Source organism: Neolamprologus brichardi, chromosome 7 (genome assembly GCF_056152115.1).
Source record: "Neolamprologus brichardi isolate AB-2024 chromosome 7, ASM5615211v1, whole genome shotgun sequence".
Classification (NCBI taxonomy): Eukaryota; Metazoa; Chordata; class Actinopteri; order Cichliformes; family Cichlidae; genus Neolamprologus; species Neolamprologus brichardi.
The window spans coordinates 65,290,063-65,313,302 of NC_142110.1; the positions used below are offsets into that span (position 1 = coordinate 65,290,063).

At 40.7% G+C, this 23,240-nt stretch overlaps 1 protein-coding gene across 4 annotated transcripts in view; it reads right to left on the reverse strand.

Moving 5' to 3' along the window:
• ndrg4 (NDRG family member 4) overlaps positions 1 to 23,240 on the reverse strand; it is a 78,873-nt gene that overhangs the window by 43,850 nt on the left and 11,783 nt on the right. The window lies entirely within an intron of this gene.

Sequence of the window (23,240 nt, forward strand, 5' to 3'; positions counted from 1 at the left end):
CCGGATGATTTCAGAAATCTGGGAGGAATCGGATCGCTGATTAAATGTTTCTGCTGACCTGGAATAAACAGAGCTGCTCACAGATGAGGAGCTGATTGGAAACAGAGACGGAGTCATGATGCAAAACAGCTTTGCTACAAACCTGCTGCCATCCTTTGAAAAATTTAACAGCAATGAAAATGTATTTCTATCACTTTTTGGAAATAGAGACAAAATTTACATATACAGTGGGGGAGAGAATCTAGAGCACAGTAATGACCAGAATTTTAAAAAGCCTGGGAGAAATGTCTAAGAGCAAAGGTAAGGACATGTGAAATCCCCCACAGTGAGTCAGTCGATCCACTGGAGGCATTTAGGACATTTGTACATGCATATTTTTGCCTTCTCTTTTTGTGATATTGGTTGTAACAAAAAGGTAAAACATGGCAGTTTTATCCAAAAATTAATTCAAGAGCACAATTAAACAAAAAATGACTCCATAAATGCATTTCATGTTAAACCTGAGCCCTAAATTTAAAGTGATGCTTTTTCTTAAACATCAATGTACACTGTAAATGCTTGTTAGTAGCTTTTGGAGCATGTTTCATAGACTAGCTTAGCGGTCCCCAACCTTGTTTGGTTTAATGTCAGACAATATTTCCACGGCCTTTAAGGTGTCGCGGATAAATACAACAAAATAAAATGATACGACCAAGACAAAAACTGTGGTATTTTTTAAATAAAATAATAAACGCAAATTCACTGTGTAATTGTGTAACTTTATTAGCAGCATCCTCCTGAAATGCACCAACAACACTGAGAGTAACATCCTCCTCTCTGCCCCTTAATGCTCTCTGAACGCATAAATATTTATTTCAAAATAAGACACATAGCTACAAAACAAATATAAAGTACATGAAAATATGTAATTCACCATAACGCTAAATCAATGAGAGCCCTGTGCTTGTTTCTCTGCAACGAGATGGTCCCACCTGAGCGTAATGGGGGACAATGACTCCGCAATTTTGTTTTGGTAGCTGTAACTGCAGAAAGCCCCGCTCCACACAGATATGATGTCAGAAATGGCAACAGGGTTTTTAGTGCTGTTGTGGCAATCTCGGGGTATTCTGCCGTGATTTTATCCATAAATTTCACACCCGAGCCCTCAACCCTCGTGGCTCAGTACCAAACGACTCGGCCCGGGGGTTGGAGACCGCTGGACTAGCTACTAATATTATGGTCTGTTATGCAGTACATACTGTCCAAAAAGCTTGTGCTCCAATTTTGAGTTTAATTCTAGTATTTTGTTAGCTCTTTATTTAGCACTGATTATACAATATGTGTGTCTCTGCAATTTACATGTATGTTTTCTGAATGCAGCTAGCTAACCAAGCTAGCTATCGTTAGCTGGTAACTTATAACTTCACCCTTCCATCCATATAATGTGACTTCTGGCTTCGAAAGCACAATATGCTAGCAACCAAAATGCTAATGTTAAAGCTTCTTGTTCAAAACCCTTATGCTCCAATTTTGAGTTTAATTCTAGTATTTTCTTAGCTCTTTATTTAGCACTGATTACACAATATGTGTGTCTCTGCAATTTACATGTGTGTTTTCTGAATGCAGCTAGCTAACCAAGCTAGCTATCATTAGCTGGTAACTTATAACTTCACCCTTCTGGCTTCGAAAGCACAATATGCTAGCAACCAAAATGCTAATGTTAAAGCTTCTTGTTCAAAACCCGTGAGTGATGTTACTATGATTACGCCCGCTTTTTATATAAAAAAAAAAAACATGCTGTATTTAAACGCTACTGTAAACATGTAAATACTAGAAAATGTTGCAGCAGCCAAACACATGCCAACTGGTCTCTAACAAGTTTGGTGCTTTCACTAGATTTTTAATGGGATTATCTTTCAGTTTGATTTCCCTTTGTGGTACAGACCATCCAAGAATTAGCAAATGAGCTAGTTAGCAGGTATGATAGCGCTCCATGCTCTTGTTCAAATATGGCTAATGCTGGCTCCAAAAACATGGCTGTAGCCAAAATACTAACACTGAGGCTTAAAATGCACACACTATAAAAATATGGGCTAAAGCACAGACACTATGTCCATCTTTTACATAGTGTGTGGTTCTGCACAATTCTAAACTCTGTATGTCAGTTCCCGAGGAGTAAACCAAAGTGGAGAGGAATAAAGAGGAAAAGTATGATCATCACTGTAATGATCATACTTTGCAAAGTAACAAAAACGCATTCACAATTGGAGTGGACATGGATGCTTACTGACCGCGATTCCTCTTTTAAAAGTGGAGCTTGGGAGTGCACACGCTGCAAGAAAAACGGGGCTATGTGAAGGTCTGATCGAGCAGGCTTATTGTGCTTTACAACACGGCCACAGCACGTAGTTACGCACAAGGAAGCCAACAGACACTGACACATGAACACACCCTGCGAGTGGGCTCAGCCAGCATCAGAAGATTAACAGTGCTTGATGTTGACATCAGTCCACCAACAGTGAAACACAGAGGAGCATGAACATGCCCACGCTCAAAGGGCTCAGGGCTAATTTAGCTGAGACTGCAGGCCTCAGCACTGACAGGCTTTGTTGCATTTATTTTATATTAAATAGCACTATCAAGACAAACTGAGGAGATGCAATGCCCTTCACTGGTAACCATCAGCCCAAATCAGCTGCATGCACGGCTGACAGAATTGTGTTACAGAGTTTGATTTCAAAAAGTACTTAACTCTATACACTTTAAGGACTTTCTCTGCCTCACATTTATGGCCAGTTTCATCACCAATTAGGCTAACATGCACATCTTTGGACTGCAGTAGAAAGCCAGAGCACCCGGAGGAAGCCCACGCAGGCAAAGAGCAAAAAAGGAAAGGCCCCAGCCAGGATTTGATCACTGTAATTACATTGCCACTGTGTTGCTATCTATAAATGCTAACCACTTTCAGGCTTTGGTGAAGCATGTATGGATTCTGTAGGTGACCCTACAAAGCTGCAGGTATTGGTCACCAGCTAACTGCCTTGTCAAACCAACTCCTAATATTTAAGTAATAGATGTGCAGCAGGTGTTATTTGACATTTTCCTTTTCAAATTTTCTCAAATTTCAGTTACATGAATCGATTAAATATCAAAGCAATAGATACTGAAAATATAACATAAAACCAAAACTATATGAAATATCCAAAATGTTTAATGAGATTTGGATAAATCCCCTTCAGCACCACCCTGACCGTGACATCATCATCTCTGCGTCTGATCCCTTCTGTCTCATTTTTCGTTCTCTCCAGCCTCTTTTGTCCTCTACTGCAGCCTCTCTCCTCTCTCTGGCAGTCATGCAGCATAATCTCTGCGTTTTATCCAACACCCTTAAAGAGACAAAGCCCAGATGCCACTTACACTTGCTCCCGGACGCTGATGAAGTGTGTGTTTGTGTGGGTGTGTGTGACCTTACAATGTCAGAACTACTACTTAACATGGAAAGAATCTTCCACCCTAGGAAATAAAACACATCATCACAGCAGCGTTTTTTTAAGCAAAGCCTCACCAGTCAAAACAAATATATGACTTGCTCTGTCTGTGCTAGTGGCAGTGACAGAAGGTGACTTTCTGAGCACAGAGTAGACTGCAGCCTTTGTGTCTGGTGCTCAACTAAATTCTCCAGAGCTGAATGCCTACGTCTATTTTGTATTTGTATTTGTATTTGTTGTATTTTTGTGTGCTGAACTTCTAAGTCCTGCTGATTGCTGGTTTATGTTTTTGGTATTCCTTCTTTCAGTTTACCCTTCTTCCCTTCTGTCACCCTTCCATTGTAAAAGTCTCGATCAGTGATTTCCCCAGTTTACTTATTTCCTGTTTTATTTTGGTAAGCCCTTTCATGTACGTTTGGTATTTAGTTTTACCTTCCCTGTCTAGTTTTCCTGATTAGTTACAGCTGTGTTCCCTGGTGTTTCTGTGTGGAGAGAGCGCCTTTTTTTTGTTGCTTGCCAGGCCCAGACGCGGCTGGTTCACCACACCAACGACACCGGCTCTGCTCAACCCATCCGTCTGCGCCCACACCGGCTGCCCCTCTTGAAACGACAGGAGGACCGGGCACTAGGCGTGGCTACTGCTCAGGCCACAGCCAGCCAAGGGGGATGGCCCCCATTGACCACGCAGCAGCTGAAGCGGGAGCAGGAGGCTGACGCGACGTTGGTTCAGGTGGGGGCCTGGCTGGAGGCGGCAGATTGGACAGGGGTGTCGGGACAGGGGCTCAAAGTGAAGGCCTACCACTCCCAGTACAACAATGTGGAGACCCCTCCTATACCAAAGATGGAGGGCCCCCGGTCTCCGCCATCTCAGGGGACGGTTCTACTGACCTGGTTGTCGACGGGATGTGGAACTTCATGTGCACTGCTGTGACACCTGCACAGCACGGAAGGGCCCCACTCAACGCTCCACTGCCCCCCTGCAGCAGTACCTGGTGGGAGCCCCGATGGACAGAGTGGGAGTGGACGTCCTAGGGCCTTTCCCCGTCACCGAGTCAGGGAACCGGCACGTGTTGGTGGCCATGGACTGCTGCAGGAGGCGGAGGGAGCGGCTGCGGGTGGTTCATGACTATACCCGCCAGGCCCAGGCCAGCGCCGGAGTACGACAGAAAAGAGCCTGCGACACCAGGTGCCAAGGGGGAGCTTTCATGCCTGGCGACAAGGTTTGGGTGTACTGCCCGGTTCGCAAGAGAGGTGCCCCCCAGGCTGTGCAGTCACTGGCAAGGACCGGCGGAGGTCGTGGAGCGGCTAACAGAACTGGTGTACCGGATCCACATGCCGGGCCCGGGGCGCATGGTGATGTTGCACCAGGACAGACTCTCACCGTATCCACCGCCCGCTCCAGCAGCCGCCGCGGCAGAGGATGTTGGTGGCACCCCATGTTCTGATCCGAGTGACTCTTCCCCTGCTGGTCGAGATCGCCTTTGTGTTGGGTAATGGGGTTGTCGGGGACGACTGACCCCTTAGGTGTGGGCTATGTAGTGGGTCAGGGGTGTTTGGCATTTGACAGCTATGTTCCGTTGTTCCAGGCGGCAGCGTTATGTTGCTATGGTTACAGGTGACGCTCTCTCTCTGCGACTGTGTGTTTCTGGGTGGAGAGAGCGCCTTTTTGTTGTTGTTGTGTTTTCTGTTGAATGCTAATAAACGGCTGTGCTCCCTGGCTAACTTGCGGGAAGCAAGACCAAACGACACCTCTGTCTTCTCCTTGTCTGAGCTCGCCGCAATATGTTGATTCATGGTTTTCTTCTGTTTTTGTTCTACTGCCTGCTATAAAAAGTCAGGCCAGGAAAATCTCCTTCATGTTTTTCGGTGTTTTTTGGTCCGTTACTTTGACACCGTGATGCTTACGCCTTTGATAAAGTCTCACAATTGTCACCTTTCTTTTTCTAGATATAAAAATATGGATATGTACTGATAAATGATGAGAATTATAATATTTCTGACTGTCTGAGGCAAAATTTCCCCGATTCAAATCAAATCAATTGAATCGAGGTCTTGTGAGTTGTAATCAAACTGATTCTAGAAATCAGTGAGGACACCCAGCCCTAGTCTACTGGACCTCTGTAAACACTTTGCTATTGAGTTTATGATGTCATTCAGTCATTTCAGGTCATATTGAGTAAAGATTTCAGTCAATTTATCAACTCATGGTCATATGTGTGAGTGTGTGATGTGATCATTGGCTAATGACTGGTGATTAACAATTAAATGATTAAAGTTGTTACCAAATGAGCGTGCAGTTTTACAGCCAGGACAACAAAATAGCAACGCCCACGAATACTAAACTCAATTTTTGCCTTTTACTGTTTAATTTATCTTAAATATATTTAAGATGTCTGTTAATTTTAAACAGTAAGCTTTTTATATTAACTATAAAAAACAAATGTGTTTAATTTTGCAGTACTGTATGGAATATCTTATGTATAAAAGTTGCCACACTTAGGATTTTTACAATATTCAGCACTAATGTCACTTATTATCACTTAATATCACTAATATCTGTTGTATAGACATTGTGATGAATTCTTTCATATTTAAGGGATGGAGTCAATGAAAATTTAAGAACTGATGAAAAAGGCCTGGAGTAATTGTTAGGTAAGTGACATGAGCTGGTAAAAGAAAAGCGAAGTTAACCCATAGTCATATGACCATGTAGAGAAATGGGTGAACATTTTGAGAGGAATACGCTGCTGCACATCAGCCTTTTAAAGTCAGAATTCTTGTTTCAGTCTTTTGCAAAAACATCTAATATTACTAGAAAACAAAAATGTGCTAGCCACTTCAGTCACTTTGTTCTCACCATAGCAAAGATGCTATCAGGTCAAAACTTGATACAGAGACAAATATCACTGTATAGTTAATTTTGAACTATGTGGTTTTGTTGTTTTGGACTCTTTTTTCCTAATGTAGGTGTACTCAGACCACCAGCATTCAAAGGGGTTTAAACAGAGCATTCCCAACACGTTCTACGCCAAACTTGCAAGCCGTCTTATTCAATCGATGACTATTCAAATAGAAAGCTCAAATATAAGTTAATTAGTAAAAGGCTGAAATTTAAAAAAAAAATCACAATAGAAAAAGATTTAACATGAACCTCAAACTGAAAGCAGGTGTAGATAATAAACTCATGATCCACGACTGCGCTAACAGTGGACACCTTAACAATGTGATAGTCCCGCATTGAAACTACAATATTACTAAGGCGGATTACAAAATGTGCAGCATAGTTCACCCTAATGTTTTCTTTAGTTTAGATCAATAAAAACAAAACCAGCAGTAAAAACATATCACTTCATTATAAAGTTTGGAATTGAGAATAAAACATATACCCTATAGTTTTTTTCAAGAAATGAGTGACAAAGACAGTGATTGTATCTGCTAAAACCAGTAAGATGCTAAGGTGCTGTATTCTGAGCTAGCTAGACGTGACTCTTTAGGCTGTAGGACACGGCATCCAATTTCAGCTTTTAGAAGGGTCAGGGCACAGGACGGTTTTTCATTTGCCCTCAGTCCAACTAATATGAGTTAAAGAGGAAGACAAGGACACAGAATGAGGTTATTTTCCACTGTGCCACAGGACTCTCAGCTGAAGTTAAACTTTTCGATCATAGCTACACTCGTCGCGTCCTGAAGGAAAGTCTTTGTAACCTAGCATTAGCAAGTGCTCGAGAGGAACACTTTGAAAATGAAGTCATTAGTGCTTAAAGGCAAAAGAATAAACCGTCCCCTTAGTGGACACAGACCCAGACTCTTCTTTGTTTCGTTAGCTTGGGCTTTAATAGCAATATCGAAGAGTTTATGCTCATTAAAGTTACATGTTGCTTGGTGTTATTAGCGCTGAGGAAAGAAAACAGAAGAAGAATCTCTGACTACTTGTCTTCACATTAAAAACTGAGTTCTTTTAAAACAACCGTCAGTCAAGCCTTCTTCCAGACCACATGCCTGTTTACCTCTTCCCTCCCTGTCTCCTTCCCCTCCTGTCTAGTTTATTAAATGGCTGAATGTGACCTTTCTGGAGCCACTGGAACAGAGCCATGAGGGGCATTAATATGAGAACAGAGACCAGACAACAACACCTCCCTTCGTCCTGCTTCCTCACTGAATAGCTGCCTGTCTTCCTTTTTCCTCCGTAATCACTTTGCCTCATTATCACCATTTCATCTTCATCATCCTTCATCTTTATAGCAAAGCAACACTTAGTTTTCCAGTTTGTTAAACTAAGAGGAAATATGTCAAAATGGGTTTGAGCTATATGCAGTTAATACAATAATGGTGGCATATTTGTCACTATGAATACCAGAATTAGACAAGAACTGTAATCGTAGAGATAGTTATTTTTCATCAATGCTGCACTTCAGAGGTACTTAAGCTGTCTTGCTGATAAAATGTCAGAGCTCATAGTATAACAAACACTGACCATGACCAAGGTGTTTTTGTTTATATAAATTGTGAAGTGAAGTTAAAAAACCATGAAAATAGTTTTGCTGTACAGGGTGTGATTAAAGCGAAGCCCATAGAAACGGAAACTGTTTAAATTTCTTTCTTTTTAGATTGCTCACTGGAAACCCCTGTTTGACCACTCAATAACATCAAACTGGATGTTTTGAAAGCTGTTAAAACTATTCATCTGTTTCTACATTTCAGGGTCACTTTTTTTCAAAGGAATCCAGTATTTTTTACGCCTTTTTTGTCCGTTTCATATGAAGGCTTTTGTTTGCCTGTTGAAAAGCGTAATCTCAATCTGAGGCCTATCTCCCCTCACCACACTCCCTGCCGGTGACTGATGCCCTCAGGGGTCGGTGCATTGTTGGTTCTTGGTGTCCGGGGCTGGGCGCTCAGGTATGTACCAGCTCACTCCCGGTGGCTACTTGGCGGGGCCTGGCGCCTGTTGCTCGGTCAGGCCTCTTCCAGGGCGCGGAGGGCCCTCGGGCCTCCGGCCTCTGTGCCTGCGGCTCGGTTCACTCTGGCACAGCTGGCTGCCGGCGGAGCCGGCGGGCACGCCGGTGCAGCCCCCTCTAACTTCTGCCCGGTGGCTACTGGGTGACCCCTCGTCTGGGGATCCTCAGCCCTTCCCACGAAGGTGGCAAGGATGCCCCTCCGGTGGTCCTCCTTGGGCTCTTGCACTCTGGGGCCTCTGGATGTCTGGGGCCTGGATCTCCTCCATGCCTGCTTCATGCCCTGGGGGACAGGACTATGGCTCTCTACACCCTCTTGCAGACCATTACATGGGGAAACCATTTGAATACAAGCGCGCCGACCCACACAGGTGTGCACACAGGTGTTCACTGTTTGTAGACTTAAATCACACCTTTCTTGGCTGCTACTTCAAAGCACATTGTGCGCTGTCTGTCCTGCGTGCTGCACAACAACATTCAATATTTAGTATTTACTGCTGTTTACACTTAGCTAGATTAATGCGAGGGTGTTGTTTAGTATGTTGCTTTGTTTTGGGTTTTTTTGCTTGTTTTCTATTCTTTTTCTCTCAACAGGTGATCCCGGAGATATTTTTTTTCCCTCCTTTCTCACTGTCCCTCTCCCCTTCTGTTTTTCTTTTCCTTCCTCTTTCTTTCTCCCTTTCCTATCCCTCACTCATGTCTGTCCCGTCTGTAACAACTGAAAATAAAATAAAATAAATAATAAAAACAAAGGTCGATCAAATGGACCAATACGGCAATGCCATGATGATCCATTTGGCAAAATAAATCCATTGGGTATCCTTGTTGGTCTTCAGACAACAATTCTGACGGCTAAAGAACCAAATGGGACAGGCAAAAAAAAAAAAAGAAAAGCGTAATCTCAGTAGTTATATGATATCCAATTAATTGTCGTGTAGTGGGCTTTGCATTTGAACATAAACACTAACAGAAAGGTCACATGTTTGTCCTCATAGGACCAGGATTTGTGCCACCATGGACTGTAGTCTAGTCCTTCTTGGACTAATGTAATAATGTGACCCTAAGGAACGTGCTTTTTCTGCCGTGCTAGAATAAATACTAGAATAAAGTGCAATTGCACATCCACTACAGTAGGTGGCAGGGTTTTTTTTTTTTGCACTGAGCATGTGCACACACACAGCACACAGCAGGAGACATGAAGTGCAGTAAACAAACCCTCAAGAAAAATCGAAAAAATATTTGACAGTGACAAAAACAAAGGCGGAGAGAAATGGAAATAATGAGACAAACGAAAGTCTCTGGAAAGATAAGTAAGTAAGTAAGTAAAATTTATTTATATAGCGCTTTTCACAGATAAAAATCACAAAGTGCTTTACAACACAGGAAATGGGAATATAAAAACAATATAACAGTAAGTAAAACAATGTAAAACAATAAAACTATAAAAACAGCATAAGAAGAAATTAATCAAATGCTTTTCTAAATAAAAATGTCTTCAGCTGTTTCTTAAAAGAATCAATGGAGTCCGTGCAGCGAAGAGACACCACAACCGTGGTGCCACAGTCTGAAAGGCCCGATCACCACGAGTTTTAAAACGAGTGCGCGGTACCACCAGCAGTCTCTGATCTAATGACCTTAAAGCCCGAGAAGATGTATGTGGTTTCAGCAGGTCAGATAAATATTGAGGAGCCTGACCATGTAGGGCCCTAAAGGTTAGAACTAAAATGTTAAGAGACGTGCTGCAGCATTCTGCACAGTCTGAAGACGATTTAAGGCTGATTTGTTAAAACAAGTAAAAAGGCCGTTACAATAGTCTAAACGAGAAGAAATAAAAGCATGAATAATCATCTCAAGTTCAAGCTTTGATACCATTAGTCTGAGTTTAGAGATATTCCGTAAATGATAAAAACAGTTTCGGACCAGCTGCTCGAGCCACATCGAGCTGTCAAATATGACAGCGAGATTTCTAAGGCTTGATTTTACAGAAGGGTCTAAGAAGCTGATATGCTGTCTAATTTCTGGGAGCATGTGGTCTGGAGCAATAATTAGAGTTTCTGTTTTATTAGAGTTTAGTTGGAGAAAATTGTCATATAACCATTTGTTGATTTCTGTCAGGCAATTACTTAAATTAGACAATTTATAAAACTCAGCCATTTTGAAGGAACAGTATAGTTGGATGTCGTCAGCATAGAGATGATAGGAGATATATTTATAGCGCTTAATAATTTGGAATAGGGAAAATACATAAAGTAAAAAGAGAATTGGACCCAGGACAGATCCTTGAGGTACCCCACACGGCAAAACTGTTGATTCTGATGTGACATGATTCATGCAAACAGTAAAAGATCCCTCAGACAGATATGATATAAACCATTTTAAAACAACACCAGTAATCCCAAACAAGGTCTTGAGTCTGTTTATCATAATCCTGTGATCTACAGCGTCAAAAGCAGAGCTGAGATCCAACAGGACCAGCACTGTGTATTCTCCAGAGTCTGCTGCCATCAAGATATCACTAGATACTCTAAGTAAGGCCATTTCAGCGGAATGCAATTTATGAAAACCAGACTGGAAAGTGTCCATAACAGCATTTTAAGACGGGGAGATATGTGTGACTACCGGTGTGTTTTGTTTTCTTGTTATTTTATCTAGAGATGTATTTATAATAACAATTTTATAGACAAATGATACTGTTCGTAGGGGAGAGGGGGGTGCCAAATGTTTTCTTCTTCCTAAGTACTGCTGTAGTTTGTTTATATTTTTAATTGGTAATTATGCAACAGTTTAGCCATGTTATGGAGTAACATGGAAACAATGTATCATTAAGTAAATAACCAATAATATGTAATAGATTACTTTATGTTACCTTCATATTAAAGTAACAAAGGAAATGCTCGAGAGATTGCACTGAGTCACAGACGATAGCAGAGCTGCTTGGATGTGACACAGATACTGCAGCTCAATGTAATCTAAGAATAAAACTATAAATTCTTATGTCAACTGGGAATGCACTTTTGTGGGTCTTCAGACTCCAACACAGTCTGGTGGAGATCAACTCGTATCGCACAGAATGTGTGAGCTGTCCAATGTCTGAACAGACAAACCCTAATACAGAGACACGAACGTCACTGACCAATAATCCAGTGAAAATGACATCTTTACCCACACTATGCACGTGTTTAGAGTATCTGTGAGCTCTGAGCCTTAAAGATGTAACGGATAAAAAGAAATCTTCAAGGATTAGCACTTTATCCTGATTTCACCTCAATAAATCCTTGCAATGGATTTCTCATTTGTCTGCATAGAAAGTGTTGCAGTGCTGCCTCCAGGGCCATCATAATATATTTGCTTTATTTTTTAAAATATATTATCTATAAAACTGACAAATCTTCACAAACTGACAATCATCTATATGAGATATAAGGATAGCTTATAGTTCATTATCCAAAATATTTCTGTTTGCTGGGCTATGATTGAAAAATCTATATTATTTTCTCAAGTAGCTAAAGTCACTCTTTATTTTGAGATTACTGGTACCCCTAGTTGATATAAATAAATAAATAAATACATTTTTATTAATATAGCACCTTTCAAGACAGAATCACAAAGTGCTGCACATAAGATTACAAGTCATTAAAAGTAGGGATGCAACGATACCAATTTTTTCAAACCGATACGATACCGATACTTGGATCTGAGTACTTGCCGATACAGAGTACAAAAACCGATACTTCTACCACACACACACACACAAATGCAATGAATTGGAAGACAGATTTTATTTTATTCTCTGCCGATAAAAAAATAAAATCTTAATAAAAATGACCACAAAAAATTTCAAGTGAAAAATAAGCACTTCTGTTAAATTATTGCAGAGTCTCCACATTGTAATTTAACAAAATATCACTGAACTATTGGCACTGTCTCGAGCTTTCTGTTTAGCGCGGGATGTCCCCCTAGTGGCCAATCTAAAAAACTACAACAGAAATGACAAGCCACCCTCTGATTAATGAAATAAGTTAGTATCGGTTCATGGTATCGGTTAACTTTTACGAGTATGAGTACACACACATTTTACAGTATCGGCCCCGATACCCGATACCAGTATCGGTATCGGTGCATCCCTAATAAAAAGATTTAAAAAGAGAAAATAAAACAGGCATAAAATTAACCAAAAGCAGTTTTAAAAAGGTGAGTTTTGAGTTGTTTTTTAAAAACAGCTACTGAGTCCACAGTTCTTAATGTTTGGGGGAGAGAGTTCCACAGTCTCGGGGCCACAGTGGCAAAAGCTCTGTCACCCTTAGTCCTCCTCTTAGTATTTTTTATAGCAAGTAAGCCCTGATCAGATGACCTCAAAGACCTGCTAGGGACATCAGGCTGTAGCAGATCAAAGATGTAGGCTGGTGCCAGTCCGTGCACAGCTCTGTAGGTCAAGACCAGAATCTTAAAATCAACTCTAAATTTAACAGGAAGCCAGTGTAACTGAGATAACAACGGTGTCACATGTGAGTACTTGGAGGATTTTGTCAAAAGCCTCGCTGCAGCGTTTTGCACAACCTGCAGACGATCCAGAGAACCTTTGCTTAGACACATAAACAGCGAATTACAATAATCCAAGCGTGACAAAATAAAAGCATGTATAGCAATCTCAAATTCAGAGCGAGATAAAACCGGGCTTAGCCTAGCCACATTTATTAAATGATAAAAACAAGACCGAACCAGAGATTTCACATGCCCATCCAATGTGAGACTCGAGTCAAAGATGACACCTAAATTCCTGATAGAGGATTTAACATAAAGTGAGAGAGGACCAAGGGCTTTCACTATCTGCGATAAAAATCTATCAGGGACGCATACGAGGACTTCGGTTTTCCCCTCGTTGAGTTGGAGGAAATTTGCAGCCATCCAACGTTTGATCAAATCTAAGCAATCATTCAGACGCTGAAGCTTAGAGAAATCCTCGAGCATAAAAGAAACGTACAACTGAATATCATCAGCATAACAATGATAAGAAATGTACTCAAAAGAGCCCATTATATGCTGGAGGGGGAGAAGATATATTAAAAACAATAAAGGCCCCAAAACTGACCCTTGAGGGACACCATAAGTAAGGGAGGTAGAGGATGACCTAAAATCGGAGACTGCCACAGAAAAAGATCGGTGATGGAGATAAGAGGAGAACCACTGTAATGCAGTTCCAGATACACCAACCCAATTTTTCAGCCTTTCAATGAGAATGTGATGCTCAACGAAAGCTGATGTGAGGTCCAACATGAGTAGAACAGAGCATTCAAAGTAGGTGTGAGCAAGTGTCACTCACCATCTTCACTCTTTCATCTAAATATGGTTACTATTGATTTGAAAATGTCAAGATGGCAAAAACTTAGCTTAAAAATGTATCATTATGGAGATTCAAATTCAAGTTTAACTGGACCCAGAATACAGAGAAAAAAAAACTAAAGCCAGTCATATGAGGCTCATTAAGGTTAGATCTTAGCTTTGGTTAAAGCTAATTTTATATTTTTGGCCCACTGATAATTGAAAAATAAAATCTTACAGGGGAAAATAACTGCAACAAATAGTGTAGCTTAGCAGAGTATCATCTACTCTTTCAGACGTTTCCAGAAATGTAGAATTTGTTGATCTTAGTTGCATTTAAATTAATGTAACGTATGTATTTGAAATAACTTAAACAATCTCTTTCATTCAAGTAGACTAAAATCATAAAGAGGAATCCCTTTTTCAGACGTGTTAGCTCAACTTAAAAAGCGTTAAACATTGTGGACTTTTAACCTTTGAATATTTAGTTTTAGTTAACAGTTTGTTGTTTGTTGTGCGTCTGAGTATAAATGTGATGTTCCCAGCACTGGCTGCAGCTGTCTGTGTGGTGTTCTTTGTCTCTGCATATTTTTGTTTCTTGAATTTAGGATTTGTCACAGCTGTTTGACAGTTTTCTGTCTCTTAGTTTTCCGTCCATTCTTCTAAACAGACTTGACACATTCGTTCTCTTCTTGCCACTCTTGCATATGTCTGTGGTTGAACCCCTCCCCCGTCTCTTTAACCTTTTTTCTTTCTTTCACGCCGTTGTCTCATCCCCTCGTCTCTGCCTTTTTCCAGGCTCTTTCTCACCAGCTCTATTATTCACTTTGTCGTGCTTATGTAAGACAGCTGGTTGTGAAATCAATTACCGTTGCATTACATCGGCTAGATTTGTCCTCGTGACGCCATTGCTACTAGTGGAAAGATACCATTATCGTCTCCTATGAAGTCTGTGTGGTGTGTAACTGTGGATCATCTGTGGATGATTTTTAAATTTCTATTGAGAAGGTTTTTTCCATTAGATGTGTGTAGGATTTAGTGTCGACATTGCCCCAAGAAATGTTTTAGGACCAGTGTTGGTCAAGTTACTTGAAAAAAATAATCAGTAACTAATTACTGATTACTTCCCCAAAAAAGTAATCTGGTTACTTTACTGATTACTTATTTTCAAAAGTAATTAATTACTTAGTTACTTTTTAACAACACGATTTACAACCTGAATAGGTGATAAAGTGATAGATCTGTGAGCCCAATTCTACTTTTTCTGCATAATCCATCATACAAAATGTAATCAAATGGAAAAGTCTCTTTTTAAAACTTGTTTTATTAGTTTTAATCTTTTAACTTTATGCATCAAGTAAAAATTTAATTATATGCAACATTCTCTGACTGGAAGAAATTTGTTTAATATTTAAACCTATTTTCTGCACATTCCAGCACATAAAATATATATTTTTGGTGTTTACACTCAGTCTTTCAAATAGATGCAAGTAAAACACAGCAGAAAATAAATAAAGTCAAAGACTAGCGGTCCTGTTGCTCTATTTTCACCTGTAAAGCAGGAGTGGGGTAGGCGGAGGTTTACCCTGGTGCAGGTGTGCAGCGGTCAGTGGAAGAATCCGCGAGTTTCTCTGTGAGTTTCCCATTACGTGGTAGCTACTCGGTGCTTGCTCGGAAGTTTAGGGGGTTTTTCGCTGTAAAAAGAAGTTTTCTTCCCACGCACAACGGACACTAATGTTTTTGTCACTTTTTATGGAATCAAACTCAAAGTAAGGTCAGTACTTCCACGCTTTAAACGCTGCACGCTCATACTCTCTCTGCACTCGATATATGATCCATTGTTGATCTGCACACAGCTGTTGTCACGAACGTCGCGCTCGCTTACGTCACTGTCATGAGACATTCTCGCAAAAAAATCACGGTTTTAGTAACGCAGTAACGCAGCGTTCCTACGGGAAAGTAACGGTAATCTAATTACCATTTTTGCAATAGTAATCCCTTACTTTACTCATTACTTGAAAAAAGTAATCAGATTACAGTAACGCGTTACATCTCTGTTTAGGACACAGTTGGACGTAACCCATAAGCAAGTTATTATGTCAGCATATTTCCTCTGCATCGTGGAAGCTTTAGGATCTTCTAGAATGAATTATTAGCTTATTAAAGATGTACCAGGGCTTTTGTAAAACACTGTTAGGTCCTTATATTAACAACAATTTCTCAAATGTCATGCGAAAGAGCCAGGGTTATTAATCTTTCTCATGATATATTCTTTGAGCTCGTTTTGTGGTTGAATTTATTTGTGCTAGTTTATCTTTTTTTTTTTTGCTTGCTTTGCGTCTCCGTAGATATTTTGTGTATGTGTCATTGCTTTGGCCCTCTTTGTGAGTGTTGTGCATCTCTTTCTGGTTGTTTTGGCGTTGATCATGGTCTTGTTTTAATCTCTGTTCTTGTAAGTTTGAGTCTCTTTGTGTTTTGTGTATTTCTTATTGCTGCTGTTTTGTGTCTTCACAGAGAACCTCTACCCGATTCATAATTATCACTGTAGCTGGTACAGGTTTTCTACTACGCAATAAATTCCTGTTTCCCCACCCCTCGCGTATCTGCTGAGTTCTCCTTCAGCAGTGTGAAGTATCTGGTAAACAGCGCTGTCGGCAAAGCTACTGAGATGACCAGTGAGGCATGTGGATGTCGCAGTCAACTCGCCACAGAGGAGGGCCCAACTTCAAAGCCTCTCTTCATCCTCTTAACTAACTGTGGTCAGGCAGCCAAAGTGTCAGTGGGTGAGAAGTTATTTACAGACCTGTTTTCAGTGTTCCCTTTCACTGAGGAATGCTGCCCAGAAAACAGCAACAAAAAAAGAGCTTTTTTTCCTTCAGTGAGCTTTTCGAGTTTGGGGAGAAACAGTCAGTCTCTACAGCAGTTTGTTGAGAACAAAATGGACCTGTCCTCTTTTCTTTTCTCTGCCTCCGATGCTTCTCTTTCGCTCCTCAGCGCTGCCTAGGAATGGTTGCCATGACAACCAAGCTTGGCATGGCTCACCTTTTTTGCTTTTAAACATTTATTTTCTTATTTTAATGAATCTAAACTAGCAAATATGCACATTTTCTATGTTTTAAATGTTTACTGCTTTGATGAAAGCTTCGTCTTTGTTCTTTTGACTTCTCTTATTTCTTTATATTTGTTTGTTTACTTCACCTCACTGCTTTATTAATCAGTCGCAGACCTGAATTAGAACTCGAATTTGAATTAGTGTAGTCATCGACCTAGAAAGAGGAAACAGGAACAAAATATACTAAAGTTCAAAGGTGAAAGTGAAACTTTTTTGTACAAAATCTGGTCGGTGCAAAAATATTCGGTGGAATTATGGTCGGGTGTTTTCTATAGAAAATATGTGCTGGTAGGGAAAACCTGACACACAAAACAACACGAAACAGTGAGTGAAAAGCTGGAAGACTTCGGTTAAAAACTGGTATCATTTTACATTATACAGGTGTGACAGGAAAATGTCACTTTCCTTGCAATCTGCACATGACTTCATGAGTAATGTTACACATATTTGTATATTTGTCTCTATTATTGTAGGTTTTTACCTTATAATCAAAAGCACTGTTGTTGTGATTTGGTATGATATAAATAAAGCTGACCTGAATTAAATATTACTGACAGAACGATTCCCAGGAAGGCAAATAGTGGCACGAATTCCATCATCGTATTAACTCTATTATCACTCTCACTCCTAGCCCTGCTTTAAAATTACACATAATGCCCTCTTTTGTTCTTCATTCACGAGGACCTCTTGCCAAATTACACATCTCAGTGTCGCACCATGGTAACCCTTTCTCACACTGCTTTCTTGTCCCTGCTCATTTGTGTAGGGTTATGAAACCATTTGTATCACTTTGGATTGTTGCTGTGTTTCTGTTCAGGTGAACCCAGGGCAGATTAGAGAACTAGTGGAGGGATTTTCATAAGTCTTTATAAAATAAGATGTTCTATGAATTATAGGAAATATTGGTGCACATCAGAAGTACGCACAGTACACATGCAATGCTGTGTGCTGCTGTACCTTTATGCTCTGATGGGGTTTTTTGCTTCTTTTTACCTCTACAACATTTCCTCGAGGCGAAGGCCTCCATTGTAATTAAAATGTGTTGTTAATCCACAATCCAAATACAGGCTACAATGATTTATTGCAGCACCTTTTGGTACAAATTTGTATTACACAAAGTACAGCATTTCCCTGATATTTTGTATATGAATTAACTTTGTTAATTTTCAAAGATTCGGAATTATTTTTGCGCTCTTGATAACTTTTATTTCTTTCGCCTGTGATATCATTTCCTAAGTCTGGGTTAGACGTCAGCAGTGTTGTGGAGTAACAGAATACATGTACCGCATGTACGTATTTAAAATACAAAATATGAGTAACTGTATTCCGTTACAGTTACCGTTTAAAAAGGTGGTATTTAGAATACAGTTACTTTGTTGAAATAAATGGATTACACGGCGGTACTTCCCTGTTTCATATTGTGGCGGGTCAGGACTGTTTGGGTTTTGTTTGACAGCTACGTTCTGTTGTTCCAGGCGGCAGAGTTACGGTTGCCATGGTTACAGGGTGACGCTCTCTCTCTGCGTGTTTCCTGGGTGAGAGAGCGCCTGTTGTTGTTGTTGTGCTAAGCTAATAGGCAGAATGCTACAGGTATAGCTCTAAAGAATGTAGCATCATGGGCAGTGTAGTCCGTGCTGCAGGGAGAATGGACTGCCATACACGTTATGTGTCTGTGAGCGAGGGAGGGAGAAAAAGGAAAAGTACGAGCTGTCATCGAGCAGAAACGGGAGCTGGAAGCATGTAAATATAATAATAACCACTGCAGCCAAGAAGAGAGCCTGACGAGCCCAGTTGTAAGTAAGCTATTAAGACTCGACTGTACACCGTGTTCGTGTTTTCCTCCAAAAACAATAAGTTCTGTTGGAGCAGCCTTTCAACGCCTCTCTCTGTCTCTCGCAAGCAAACTTGACCCAGACAACAAAGTAAAGCTAGTTTTCGGCTACGAGCCCGACACAGAACCCACCGTATTAGCCAGAGGTCCCTTTACTACGGTTCGGAGCCGCGGACCTTCAGTAACAGTAATAAATCACAGCAATAGTACATTCACGTAGTTGTAAACAGCATGATAATATATTAAGTAATCCAAAGTATTCAGAATACGTTACTCTCATTGAGTAATGTAACGGAATACGTTACAGAATACATTTTGGGGCATGTATTCTGTAATCTGTAATGGAATACATTTTAAAAGTAACCTTCCCAACACTGGACGTCAGTGGTAATAGTGGTTTTTCAACTTGGAGAAAACTGTCTGCATTGATACACTAATATAATGTAGGTAAAAGACAGAAAATAGGTGGGATAAAAACTACATGAACAGAAAACCAGGAGTCAATCTTGGCTGTTGATATTTATAGAAAGTGATCAGAGAACATAACAATAAAACCCTTGTGAATCTCATCTGAATGAGGCCTGAGGCAGCTAAAAACTCAGTTAGTTCAAGTTTGTCAGGTACTGGACATTTTGCTGCTACAGTTGGAACAAACCGTCATGAGAGTAAAGCTGCACACGGATTTCCTGTATCTGTGTTAGTTATGCGACTCTGAGGGGAAGGTTGGAAACCGTGTCGCAGGTCCAGTCATTCAGTGACAGTGAAGCACTTTAAGTGGATGCAGTTACAGTATAGAGGCTAAGAGTGACGCTTCCTGTCAGGAAATCAATTGCACCGCCATGTGGAGGGGAACCATCTGATCTGACGGACACTCGCTCAATCGATGCTTGGAAAGTGGGACAGCACAGGACAGCAGAGGGACAAATATGACGACATAGTGTCACAAAAACCATGTTTAAATGTTTTCAAGGCCAACATAAACCAGCAGAAGCCCCTTTAATAAAAAGCACTGAGGCAGAAACACTGGTGTGATGTGCAAGTGTCACATTATATGTACTCCCCGCCTTGTATTGCTATAGTTTGCTCAACGTGCCCGAAACGCTTTTCGGTCACTGATTCCAACACTTTGAGCAAAAGTGCTGAGGCTCAGCTTCCTCTCCTGCACGCAGGATACAAGGTTACCGACTCTGCTCGAGTGTATTAGTTAGACACATGGCTGCCACACTTTAAAGTCCTTTCCAGTCACCTTTCTCACTCACTATGTATTAATAGTCCTCTTTGCATTGAATCATATCTGTTATTAATCTCTGTCTCTCTTCCACAGCATGTTTTTTATCCTGTTTTTCTTCTCTCACCCCAAGCGGTCGCAGCAGATGGCCCCGCCCCTCCCTCAGCCTGGTTCTGCCGGAGGTTTCTTCCTGTTAAAAGGGAGTTTTTCCTTCCCACTGTCGCCAAAGTGCTGCTCATAGGGCAGGGGTGTCAAACTCAAATACACAGTGGGCCAAAATTCAAAACTGGAACAAAGTCGCGAGCTAACATTAATATTTACTGAAAAAAAAATCTTCCTCCAGATTTAAGAATGAATCTCTTCTTATGGACTCAAACAAGTTTTGCTGAAAAACTGAATATGGAACAAGCAAAGCTTAATACTAAACAATATATATATTAGCTGTATAATACCAGTAGGCCAGCTCTAATAGTAATTTAGTATTGGCTTCGTGGGCCAAATGTAACTAGGCTGCGGGCCAAATTTGGCACGCGGGCCAGAGTTTGACACCTATGTCATAGGGGGTCATATGATTGTTGGGTTTTTCTCTGTATGTATGAAGCGCCTTGAGGCGACTTTTGTTGTGATTTGGCGCTATATAAATAACATTGAATTGAACTGAAAGACGACAACAGCCCACCAAAGGATATGGATGTGGGTTTTTTCTCTTTCTCTAACCCTTCTCCTTTTTCACTGTGATCACACACATCTATCTATAGGTAGACAGATAGATATAGGAGGAAAAAAATTTAAATAGTTTGAAGAAAAAATGTTTGATTATAAATGAGGACACTCAGTCACAAAGGTGGAAGTCAGGGATGAAATATGTCCAAAAAGAGCTCTGCTGTGATTCTGTAACTGCCAACAAGAATCCTCACAGAACTGATGTTCCACTTCCTGTCGAGCCTCAATATGAGCACACTGAGCTTCATAACTAGCTGCTGCATTTTGACTCTGCCAAATATCCCATTCTTGCAAAAGAAATATCTCTGGGACTCCCGAAGGACTTCATTGGCACAAACGTTCACTTAGACTCAAGGATGAATTTATTCACTTTTCGATCTGTAAAACTTCAAATCTGCCCAATATTTATGAATTTATTTACATTTAACAAGTATCTCTGGACTTAATGATGAACTGAATAGACGTTAGCTTCCTTGCTCTCAAACGCTCTGAAGTTTCAGTTTAACTTTAACTGCCTTAAATTTAAACCATGTCAGCCAAGGTTTAAATGAGGGTTTTGTGGCATATTTAAACTTTTTGAGAATATAAGAAGGGTGTTACTGAACATTGCTGGTTAGCCATTTATGCTTAAATTTAATGAAATTCTCTGGATTTTCATCTTTTTTATATTCTATTCTGAACATTTTAAAAGCAATGAGGACTGGAAAGCACAAGAGATTCTGCTAGCAGTGCTAAAAACGAGGCTTTGTGGTCCATTTTTGCAGAAAAAAGTTAGGAGAAAATAATTTTTCATATGTCAGTAGATTAATTTGCAGTTCAGTTTGTTAAAATGTTAAAATTAAAACATCAAAAAGCATTTTTAAAGCCTGATATAAAACAGGCTTGTGTACACTTTTGCATGGCACTGTACCAGAACTAGCTATCAGGAGCCTGTGGGAGCATCGCTAATGGCAGCCTGCTTAAGAAGAAAAAGATGGCATAGCTGTGTTTCAGTCCTGATAAATGGACTGGTTCTTATATAGCACTTTTCTACTCTTCTGAGCACTCAAAGCACTTTACACAACTTGTGCATTCCCCCATTCGCACAAGCACATTGTTCTAAGTGCTTTCTAAGTAACATTCACACACCGATGGATGCATCGGAGTATGCAGATATTAACCCGATGGATGCATCGGCTTAATATTTAGCCCAAGGATATTTGGCATGCAGGGGAAGCCAGGAATCGAACCACCAACCTTCCGATCAGTAGATGACCTGCTCTACCGCCTGAGCTACAGCCACACCTTGATACAAAGCAAGTTGTTTTAAGCTTAGAATCAATAAAAGTCTCGTTCCTGGTGTTCTGCTTTAAGTCACCTTCGCTGAGCTTTGCTCCACCGGATCTTGTATCCCTTGTTCTTCAGTGAATGTGAGCCTTAGTACACTGTCGACTGCTTCACTACCTGATTCCAAAAACCTCTCTGGGGCAGATTAACTGGTATGTCATTTATCAAAATGCTTAAACATGTCTCAGATTTTGAAATAAAGCCACTTAAAATGTTAAACAGCAGCCCAGTCCCCGAACAGCCATCTATCTCGTCCTTCATCTGCTGCCTTGTTCACTTGATCTTGTCTTTTTTGTGATATCGAGCTAAGTAGATGCAATTCCTAAAGGAGCTTCCAGTAGATGTTAATCCTGGCTGACACAACCCAGCATTCACTCCTACAACTCACAACATCTCTTTCATCTCCATTACCTGCGCTGTTGGCTTGTGGGTGGACAAACACACCTTCACGTGCATGTTCTTCCTTTTTAATGCAAAGAAAAAAAAACCTCAACATTTCTTAAAACTGTTTTTAACTCACAATTAGTAACAGAGCTATTTCCACTATTTGAAATGAGACTTTTAAATATTTATAGCTGCTGAATGTCTGGAGATGGCTGAGAAGCTACCTCAGAGCCAAGATATCAATGTAGGAGTGGAGGATTAAATATTAAATATCAGCTATCGGCTCAGACAAACACACAGCGGCACTTTCTGTTCTGGCAGAAAAAGTTTCCTCGTCAGAGAAATCTGATGAAAGCTTTGTGTCTGCGAAAAATGCTTCACTCTGGAGACAGAAAGGCAGCTTAGAGACAATAAGTAAAGTGCATTCATACTCAGGATATTCAGAACGTAATGTGACCTGAAGCAGACAGGGTGAGTTTAAAATGGAAAACCAGCATAGAGGATGTAAGGAGGGTCCGGTCGCACAGTGGTGAGCTCACACGTTTGACAGAGCTCTATTTTCACCTCATCTCTCAGCGGGAACGTCAGAGTCAGGGTGTGAGAGGGTCACGCTCCCGAGAGCTGGACTTACCGCAGCAGTGACATTAGTTTAGATTTGCAAAGAGGACGAAACACTCCGGTTATTGTCAGGTTTCTGAAGACAAATTTAAGCGTCTTTAAAGTATCTTCAGCTCGCACCAGAGTTGTGTTTTTCCCACTGGTGAATGTCTCAGTACATTTGCATGGGCAACTCAAGCTGCACTGTGTCATGCTTCACTCTTTTCAGTTCATATACTGAACTCAGCCAGGCTGTTGCTGCCCTGCATCCCTGCCTGCTGTTTCAACTCCTCCAGCAATC